The sequence below is a fragment of the Dermacentor silvarum genome, chromosome 1 (genome assembly GCF_013339745.2).
Source record: "Dermacentor silvarum isolate Dsil-2018 chromosome 1, BIME_Dsil_1.4, whole genome shotgun sequence".
Lineage (NCBI taxonomy): Eukaryota > Metazoa > Arthropoda > Arachnida > Ixodida > Ixodidae > Dermacentor > Dermacentor silvarum.
This window is the reverse complement of record NC_051154.1, coordinates 235,897,014-235,907,448: the sequence shown is the minus strand read 5'-3', so window position 1 is coordinate 235,907,448 and position 10,435 is coordinate 235,897,014. Positions and strand designations below refer to the sequence as shown.

General features: G+C 46.3%; 1 protein-coding gene across 1 annotated transcript in view; it reads left to right on the top strand.

Moving 5' to 3' along the window:
- LOC119437942 (substance-K receptor-like) overlaps positions 1-10,435 on the top strand; it is a 355,162-nt gene that overhangs the window by 290,454 nt on the left and 54,273 nt on the right. The gene's annotated exons all lie outside the window — the stretch shown is intronic.

The window sequence follows — 10,435 nt, the reverse complement described above, 5'->3', positions numbered from 1 at the left end:
GCCTTCTGCGGCCAGTGAGCGCTCGCGCACACAGACGCACGCTCGAGCCGCTGCTGCTGCGAGGAAAGCGACGCGCGATAACCGGGTCGTCCCGTTCTGGTGCGGCGGCCGCGATGGCCCCGCGGCGGCTTGCTGAGCGCAGCAGAGCCTGCAGAATGGCGTGCCATCGGGACCCATTCGTGACGCCCCGGGATGCGTGCAGGCGGGGGGCTCCGCCACGCTATACCCAGCGTGCCGCGCAGAATTCGGGTCCACCGGCCCTCCTCCACCTGAGTCGGCAGCGAGCGACGACCCTGAATGAAACGCCCGCTCGAGCTGAAACAGCGCCGAAACACAATCCGCCGGATGCCCTCTTGGCGTGCCGCTCGGGCGCGAAACGACATAAAAAACGGTCGGGTCATCATGTCGGCCGTATATATATATAAGGGGGTCCCGCGTAACTTGAGCCAAACTTTAAAAATATGCAAATGCCACGTAGCCGGACAGAGCCCAAGGTAATGTTGTTTGCCGTCGCTTGGGGATACTCAGATTTTTTCATGCATTCCGCCTAATTACATAATTAGTCTTAATTAATTAATAAACTTATAAATATTATAATGAGATGAGAAGTGTCAATGCGAAAATTGAAGAGCAACGGGAAAGACTCCCGATATAGCTTTCTGTTGCTCAATACGTGCTACATAAAAGTGTTTTTCCAAGCGTGAAAGAAGCCCGCGAATGCACGCAAAGGGCCTCGAGTGGCCAGTCGTGCGGCATTGCTCAAGCAATCACGCCACAATGAGGAGGCCTGTGCATGCGATTTGACATGCCTTGACCACATTTTGTTGAGGATCATGGATGACAAGGGCCAGATGTTTCTAGATGCTGTGCCAGGGATCGGTATATTGATTAAATAATTTGTCGTAGAACTTAAGATCTATCTGTCTTTCTTGAGAAAATTGTCTCCTTTCGCTTTTGTTGTATACGACCGATGAGCAGTGTTCGTATACTGAGTAGCGCTCAAGGAAGTAACGACACCATCCTTCACGAAGCCCTTCTACCCGCCCCAACTTTGCGAACCTGGCACAAAACATGGATGAGTACCACTGGACTTGCCCAGGCGCAAGCCACATTCGGGAGTTCTAGCTCAGATGGTCTGGCCCCCGCAGTAACCAGCATTTTGACTTCAGCAAGTGGAGTCAAGACGGCTCTAATCACATAGCCTTGCTGAATTTCTTGCATAATGCAGGATTGCATTCGTATTAAAAAAATTTTTTTTCGTATTTTTTTGTTATTATTATTATTATTATTATTATTATTATTATTATTATTATTATTATTATTATTATTATTATTATTATTATTATTATTATTATTATTATTATTATTATTTGATGCCCTTAACCTGCCCTCCCCCCCCAAAAAAAAAAACTGCACCGAGAGGGCATTTTGGTAAGCGGAGTGCTTGGAAACCCGTTTTAAGAAATGGCCGATGTCCAGGCCTTGATTTAGTAGGTTTGCAGGTCTCTGCCCTTCTTTATGGTCTGTCCTGGCCAGCATTTCAGCCTCGTCGTTCTGTCATGCGCCTGCGTGACCAAGCATGCGACGGGTGACCCTCTTGCGGTCACGCACGCTACTTTAGAGGGAAGAAGAATGATCGGGAGTTGATCGAGATGCCATAACTTTGGCCTCTTACTCCAGATTGAGCTGAAGGAAACGAAGAGAGGCAGGAAGAGGGACGTTGTGGCTTTACATTGTGCTTCATCAAAGCTGGAGCTCGGACGCCCATCTTTTCAAGATTCGCGGCTATGTGAAAAGCTCGTTAGTTTTCATCCGAGATAACCCGTTAAGTTGGGTCTGTGTTTTCAAAGGAGGGACTGCCAGCTTTAAAGACGCTGTGCAGCTCAACGTTGTCGAAAAACATTGTCACGGCACTTCTGCACGCGTTTATCACGAAATTTTCGGACTCGAGCGCCGGCGCCCAATAGCCATCAGCGAAGTCGTTATGAACGTACCGTATATAGGACCGTACGTTTACGTACATTTACTAAACTTCTACGTATTATGTATGTATGTATGTATGTATGTATGTATGTATGTATGTATGTATGTATGTATGTATGTATGTATGTATGTATGTATGTATGTATGTATGTATTATGTATGTATGTGTGTATGTATGTGAACACATCTTTATTATTTTTTTAAAGCATGCTTCCGTTCTGGACTATTCGTCCTCTCCCGGAAGGGAATTTTAAGTGGGGTGTCAGAGTGAACGTACCTAGGCGGTAGGAGGGTTATGCAGGAGTTTGGCTTCTCTGCTGCTGCCCTGGGTGGTGATGGGACTACATTCTCCGCTCAAAATCCCAGACGGATATCCTGAGGGGAATCAGGATACTGAAACTAGTATTTGCGCATGTCATAATTTATTCTACGTCAAATCATTCATGTTCATCTGAAGCAGGATACGCGAGGAGGAGCAGGGCTGATACTTTGAGTTCGCGTAAAAATATCTCTTCAAGCTGTACAACCGCGAAAAGGGAAATCACCATCATCATAATCAGCAGCAGCAGCCTATATATTTATGTCCACTGCAGGACGAAGGCCTCTCCCTGCGATCTCCAATTACCCCTGTCTTGCGCTAGCTGATTCCAATTATTCAGTTTCTAATGTTTGGAAATTTAGTTTGCAGCACTAGTTACCATTAGCCGGTAGCCCTAATCAGGCCATCACTTGTATGCCGTCACTAAGAACCTCAAGCTAAACACGGTTTCCTGCGGACGCCTGCGCTGTACTCTCGAAGAATGATGGTTGTTTGTGCTACACAGTGCATGACACCCTCGCACAAGCAATGTCTCTCATGAAATCCTGGCACGTGCATGTCGCTGCTTGTGTATCCGCCCTGAAGAAATTTTGTCGCCGTCTGGACTCGTTAAAAAGCAGGGTGAAACTCCTTCTCTTTCTTTCTTTCATTTCTTTCTTTTTCTTTTTTTATAGCTGCAGATAACGTTTTTCTTTTAACTTGTATAAATGGTATTGAAGTGGACTTCTGCGTGCCGAAGTTGGAAGCAAATATGGCAAGAGAACACTCTTGGAATTCGGGTTTTTCTTGTTTAGTTACTGCGACAGTACCGGAAGTTTGGCGACTGAGGAGCCCGCTATGCCAAAATCATAGCTAAAGGAAAAGAAGAAGGAAAAAAAAAACAGACACTAAACGCGAATATTGTACAACTAGAAAAAAATGAGAATACTCCAAAAGCTTTCACAATTGCAAAAAAAAATTCTGTGGTTATACTGGCCCAAACCACGATATGACCATGAGGCACGCAGTAAAGGGGGGGGGGGGGGGGGGCTTCGGATGAATTTTGACCGCCTGGGGATTTTTACCACGCCCCTAATGCATGGCAAACGGGTTATTTTGCACTTCTCCCCCAGCGTTCACAGTTGCTTAGAGTGGAAGAAAAACACTGCTTACTCAGAACTTCACAGATAGATCAGTGATGTAGTCTGGATTTCCTTTTCTTTTAAGTACCCAAGTGAATATGTTACGAAAATCGAAAGTGCGCGCCAGCAACGCGGTTCGGCGCGATATTCTTTCCCCTTCCGTGATGTCTAATCTCAGCTCATTTTGTATGCATGTGTCGGTAGATGCTCCGATGACCTCAATATCAACGCCGCATTTTATGCCACACATCGCGGGCGCCGTGGCAAGCTTAGTGTGAAAACCGAAAGGCACTCTCCCGTTTGGACTATCTGCGCGCGTAAATAAGATTGCCGAAGAACGTGATTCTGTCCGGCGAGTGCCAATTAACACGCTGCTTCTTTCTCGTTCAGCACAAACATGAAGCCCTATACGAGGTTACGACAACCTAACGTTGCCTTTTCTATATAGAAGGCGCTGCAGCTCTAGTATTGCGTGAAATGCTGTTGGGATCAATCTCGACTGGCACTTTCTCTATTCGTTGTGCCTTCGCGGCCCGCAGGGCCAGTGACCCCGCGGCTGTCCGGTGCCTTGGGCGCCTTCGTCCGCCGCTGGCAGTGACAGGAACCGCAGTGCCACTACGCGTTCCACGTCCCCGGTGCTCTCTCCGTGCATCGGGGCTAATTAACGGCTCGGCGAAAAGACCCAGCGGAGATCTTGAGCGCGAGCGGGGGAAGGGGTTCGCGCTCGGATAAGTAAACAGCGTCGATAGCGCCAGGGGCACACCGGAGCGTAGGAAACGGGGGGCCTCGTGGGCACGCTCTGTTCGTCCACGTAAGCTAATCCAGTGTGAAATGAACGCGGCGCCGTCGACACCATGTCTAAAGGCGGCGCGCAGGTCGTACCCGCGGTGTTGAAAGGCGGCCAGCTGGTAGAGAACGCGCTCGCACTTCTCAATCGTCTGAAGGAGGCCTCGCGTATATAGAGCGCGATAGAGAGCTTGGGGAGAAGAAACTTGGGGGAACCCGTTAATTGTGTTGTACTAAAGGCCTGCGGAACAGCCTAATTGAATCGTTAATAGATTTACCTCGTTTTTCTTAGGTTTCTGGCTTTGGCATACGGGGTCATGCGTGGCATTTGTCGACGTCTTGAGGCCTTAACTTAGGTTAGGCATGGAAGCCTCCGTACATAGGCGTGTTTACTGGAGGGGCAGGGGGAAGGCCACTGTAAAATGTGGGGCAACATACGCCATTGCACCCCCCCCCCCCCCCCCCTCTAAACACTCACACACCTTTGAAAGCGGGCACTTTCGGCTGCAAGCTGTAAAGTCCAACAAAACTACAGCTGAAGCTGAATTTTCTTGCCTAATAGAGTGGCCGCGTAAGCAATGGCTTTATTTTCTACGTATCCCCTGCTTGGGCAGCGAGGATTGTCTTTTGTGCCTCCTGGGGACGCTCTGTAGCGGCCGACGCGCGGGATTTTGCCGTACACGCTCGCATTGCGCAGAAGGTCTGGCGCTGGGCAGTTCCCGCCCTAACAAATATCAGCTTGAGCTACATGCATCATGTACAATTTTCGGGGACCGCCTAACCGTATTTGAAAACACAATCAGCTTGCTATACTTAAATTGCGGGCCGAGGGGGAGGTCCGGATGAAGTATTATAATCAGCCGCGCCCAACGAGGTGTACCTACGGCATAAAATTGTTGGATTATTAAATTCTGTAAATATTGAATGTCCAGAGGTCTACTAGTATACATAGCGTTGCAGTCTCAGTCTGTTATCGCCATCAAAAGTCTAATCAAACCTCTTACAGCTCGGACTGTCGAGTTTATTGTGTAATTACGACGTATCGTTCATATGTTCGTGAATATGACCTTGGCAGAACGCGTAGAGCCATTTCAATACCAATAGAACACTGACTTGAATTTTTTACTAAACGCATGTGTGACTTCTGACTTCGTGGATTTCATTTTCAGGTTGTTTCTAAATAAGAGTTACACTAGCACTTGTTTCCTGGTAGGAGTTCCTGCTTTATATGCACGTTCCTGCTTTATATGCAAGTGTTGCAAATAATTACTAAACCCTCGTTTTTTCACGTGCTTTTGTGCATCATACGAGATTCGTACTTTGTTTCTCCAGTGTCCTCGGTGAGCTAAACAAGGCATCTTGTTTTATATCTGGGAAAAATTAGGGGCATGGTATCGGTAATATTTAGACAGTGTTCCAAATGAGTTTGTTAAATGCGCATTTTCCAGTAGAATATGTATGCAAGTGGTTCATATAGCGTTATTAGTGTGTTTTACGAGTGGTGTAAAACGTAGACTGCTGTGCTGACAACTGTACCTACAACTGAGGTCTGAGGTCAAAAATTGCGTACATAGGGGGAAGGATATATACGCCAAGTTTATGTGCGATGGTAAATCGTGTTGATCGAATAGAGTTTTAAATTAAATCTTAAGCAAGTATTTGAAAGTATACCACGCGGTTTCCCAATGTCCCAAGAGAACTCTGCGCTTCAAATATTTTATACTTTGAAGGAATAGGCAGCATTTTAAGTGCAATGTGTCGCGAAGTTTTGACGTTTCGGACTTATTTAGAAGCGTTGCGAATAATTATTGAACCGTCATATTATTTTTTCCTTTTTACTTTTGCATGCGTGATATATTAGGTTCACCTGGCGTCCCCACTGGATTTTGGAGGCTGCTTCTTTATGTCTGGTAACTGTAAGGACCAGGTAATGCGTGATGCATACGTAAATTCCATAATAGATGGGTAATTCTGGCATGGAAGCCATAAAACAGGTATACAAGCGCTCTAGAGCGTTATTAGCGTGCACTAACGAGCGGGCCAGAATAGAGCCCGCTGCCCTGGCCGAACTACGAACGCCACAGAGACCAAATTTAGCGAACATTGGTGGTACGCCAAGGAAACTGTTTGTGCGAAGTAAAATGCGGTTGGATCAAACACAGCCTTTGTAAACAATTCTTATTAAAGAGTTAGAGCATGTGATATGGCCGCTATCAGCTATGCTTCCCAGTGTGGCGACATAGCTGAAGATTACAACAGGTTTATATTTCCTAGAAATTGGAGGGGTGTCAGGGTAAGTGCAATGCGCGACACATTTTTTTACGTTCGTGGTCCAGTAAGAAAGGGTTTTTTTTTTCATGCGTCATAAGACGTTTCTAGTTGGTTTCAGCGATGTCCTCAGTGAATTAAACAAGACACTTTCTTTATATTTGACGAAAATAAAGGGCGTGCTATGGGCAATATGTGGGTAAACTTCAAAGTTAGGGGTTAACTATGACATTTGCGGTACATTACGCATGCCGGCGATCCGGAGCTTTATTAATGTGTTTGACGAACAACAGGAGGATCTACCCACCCCCGCATCCCAAGCTAACAAGAGAAGAGGCAGTGATCTTCCGCAAATTACAGACCGGCACATTCCCGCACGGCACCCTGCTACACGCCATGTATCCTACGAGCTATACTCACAAATGCGCCTTCTGCTCTGCGCCCAATACCCTCTACCATATGATATGGGACTGTCAACAAAACGCATCGACACCACCCATCACCGGACCAACCGTCGAGCAGTGGGAGGCCCAGCTGACAAGCCCGAGCCCTGAAGACCAGCATCGCCTGGTGAGCAGGGCCAAGATATCGGCTCAGGCCCACGGCATCCTGGACTAGGGACGCCGCCCACCTCGGACGATTTTAGCGTCTGCTCATTTCCCTAAATAAAGTTTATTCCTCCTCCTCCTGACGAACAAAGCAGAATTTATCTTGCTACCCGGGAGAACTGTGAACTCAACCGATATCAAATCTTGCGAAAAGTTGGTGAGGTAAGGGGGAGGGAGGTAAGGAGGACACCATGGTAAAGGTTCTGGCGAAGTAACATATTTGTCGATAATTTTTCGGGCCCCCATGATTCAACATGTGGGATGGATAAATAGTTCTATGCCTGTTAAATAAAAAAATAACTGACAGACGCATTTCCAGGCTGTATCACTTAATGTAATCGTAATTCGCAATATATATATATATATATATATATATATATATAGACAAAGAGAGAGAGAGAGAGAGTACGCCACTGCCTCTGTACTCTCAACAAGGCAGATTTTATAGCGCCGCTCTTAGACGCCCGTTTCTGGGTTGAGCGTCGGCGTCCCTCGGCGTAACCGCGCGAACGCGCTCGTGCCACTGCTCGCGAATTCGTCGTCGTCTTCTTCCACAGCTGGCTCCGATGCCGCTCATCATGCCAGCGTTCCCATACTGCCCCTCCCTCTTCGAAGGCGCTGACGGCGCTGGCCCACTGCTAGTCGGTGCGTTGATTTTGGTCTCAAGTTCTTCGCCTTAATATATAGCAAAATGAAAACACATAGACAGCGGCGCTCAAATTTCGCATTAGCGAGTATCGTAATCGTCGGACATTTTTTGTTTTGATGCGAAAGCGTCAAATGGTTCATTGAACGAAAAATCGGGCGTCCCGCGTCTACTAGTAGCGAAGCGGCATCTAACTTCCCATTGGCTGCGACGCCACGGCAAGAGTGCGCCTTGACGGAGTATAGCGGGTGACAGCGTACACCTGCTACTAAGTGGTTCGTTTGGAAAAGGAAAGGTTAGCGCTATCTTCTGCAGCCCTTGAGGGAGCACGGCTCAGGGAGAGGGCATCGCCGCGATGCCAAATCACCCTCGCTCTCGGAAGCCTGTGTTATCTGCGCGTTCGTTGCCCGCGCAAGCTCTCGCCTACGTTCTAACCTAACCTAACCTATAACTCGAAGGATCGCTCAGCGGCGTTCAATTGGACAATTATGCTTTCACGTTCACAACTCATAAGAAGTGCTTAGTTGCCTTGTTTTTTTTTTTTTTTCGCATCTCAACGAGGCCGTTGACTTAGAATAGAACACACGCTCGAACTGAAACGACGCCACTTGCAGAAATGCACCATACTCGAGGCTTGTCCTTCAGTCTACGGTTTGGTAAAGTCTCCTGAATACAGGTGCGTATTCCATCGGTGTATTATTCCCTCCTCCTGCTCCTCGTCATCCTCCTCAGCGAGTATAATATGAAGTCTCCCTATAATTCGGAAGTGGAAATGTTGCTGAAATGAAAGGACATACGGTGACATCGACTGGAACGTGACAAAGACGCTGCGAGCGCTATACACAGTCATCATAACGTGCACTTACTCCATCACTCTTTCCTTCCTCTTCTCCCTTTCCCCAACGTAAAGTAGCAGTCCAGAGACAAAGATACCTCAGCCGACCTCTCTACCTTTCACACATTAAAAATGTTCTCTCTCTGCAGTGCGAGCTGCTTCTGAGACCAATGAATGAACCTCAAAACGTGAGGGATTCTCGGCGAAGAGCATTAAAAGTTTTCCTTAAGTCCACTCTCTCTCTCCCACCTGATACAATTCTACAAATAATTCAGTTATTATAAATATGGCAGCTCCCTGTAATGTTAGTTTTCTTTTGTCGATCGCCAAATTTAGGCACGGAAGGTATATCGCCGTCATCGTGCTAGGTTGGCTCTTTTGACTAATACGTCGTCTGTCATAATAATGAAACGTTGACATGCAGAGAGGCCAGCACGACGCACGACCGGTTTGCTATACCGTGAGCTTGGGCAAGTCCTCAATAAAGCATTGCTATTGCGCTATATCTATGTGCTGACAGTTGTTCTTGTGTTGCATTTAGCTTTTATATGTGATATAATAATTTATCATATAAACACGCTCAGGGCTGATGCTGATGCAAACGCCCTGAGTGTGTTTGATGCCCGTCTGTGGAACAAATGACCAGTGTACTGAGCGTTCGCATCTCATTTCGCTTAGTCAGTTAAAATATTTATTTCTAAGACATTTCTTGGATGCGAAATGGAAAAGTTAGCTGCAGGCTATTCAGCGTACATTACGGTAAATATATTTAAATGTACATATAAAGGAACGCTTTTGTGTGCAGCATTTGATTATTAGGAACGTCAAATATTTTCTTCGTGCGTGGCACGCTATTGTAATTGGCCCTTTCTGTTTCCATAAAGATGAAGCAAAACAGAGACCTTAACGATATTTATGAACTGCGTACCGGTATATTTGCTGAATGTACCCCTAAATCACGGAGAACGCATTCAGTTATGCGTATTTTCTGCCCAGAAACGCATACCTAAGGAGCTTGTATGTATTTATGAAGCGCTGCAATATTACATTTTCTTTCTTACCAGTCTTTTGTGACCGCTTGAATCGGGCGTTGCTGCGATGTTGCATGAAGAAAACTGGTAAATTAAACCATAAAGCGATAAAGGAAATTATGAGTTCACACCTAGCGCTTTCGGACGTGACAACGGAGAAGCAGTTTCAACTCTTTTGGCCAATGAAACGCTGAAAATTATTGATTTTATTACCACAAATCTATACATGAGAGGTGCCGTAATTGAAAATTTCAAATCATCTTTCTTCTACATGCAAAAAAAAAACTATTTTATTCAGTACCTTCGTGTGAATACAGCCATCATGACAAACCTCGTGTTCAGCTGCCGAAAACCAAAGCTGCGCAACCGTACTGCTAACACTGAAACTGCCTTCCTTCTTTGCGGACGTGCTGTGGTTTTGACGACGAAAATCACTAGCGCTCCACTGTAATTTTTATGCAAGCTCTTGCGTCATTCGTGGTCCTGCACTCCTGCTTGGTCATCTACTCTACGTGTATATATGTATTCAATGAGCGAACACAGAATGGCATTCAAAATTATTTGTTGTTAACTTGCGGTACGGAAAAGGAGAAAAATAAAAGAGGTGGCAGAATTCTCCAGACATATACCAACGTATGCTCATAAGGCCAACAATCGTTCAGAGAGCGAACATATACATTGGTACGCACGAAGTCAAATTGAAAAGCCGTATCGCGCTTAGCCACGCTGATAACAACGACGGTGAGGGCTTCGTGAACAAGGGAGATCCGGAAGCGAGTTGGGAATTAGTCGTGGGAGGAGCGGTACGCTCTTCCGCACAAGGGCTTCAATTTTCTTC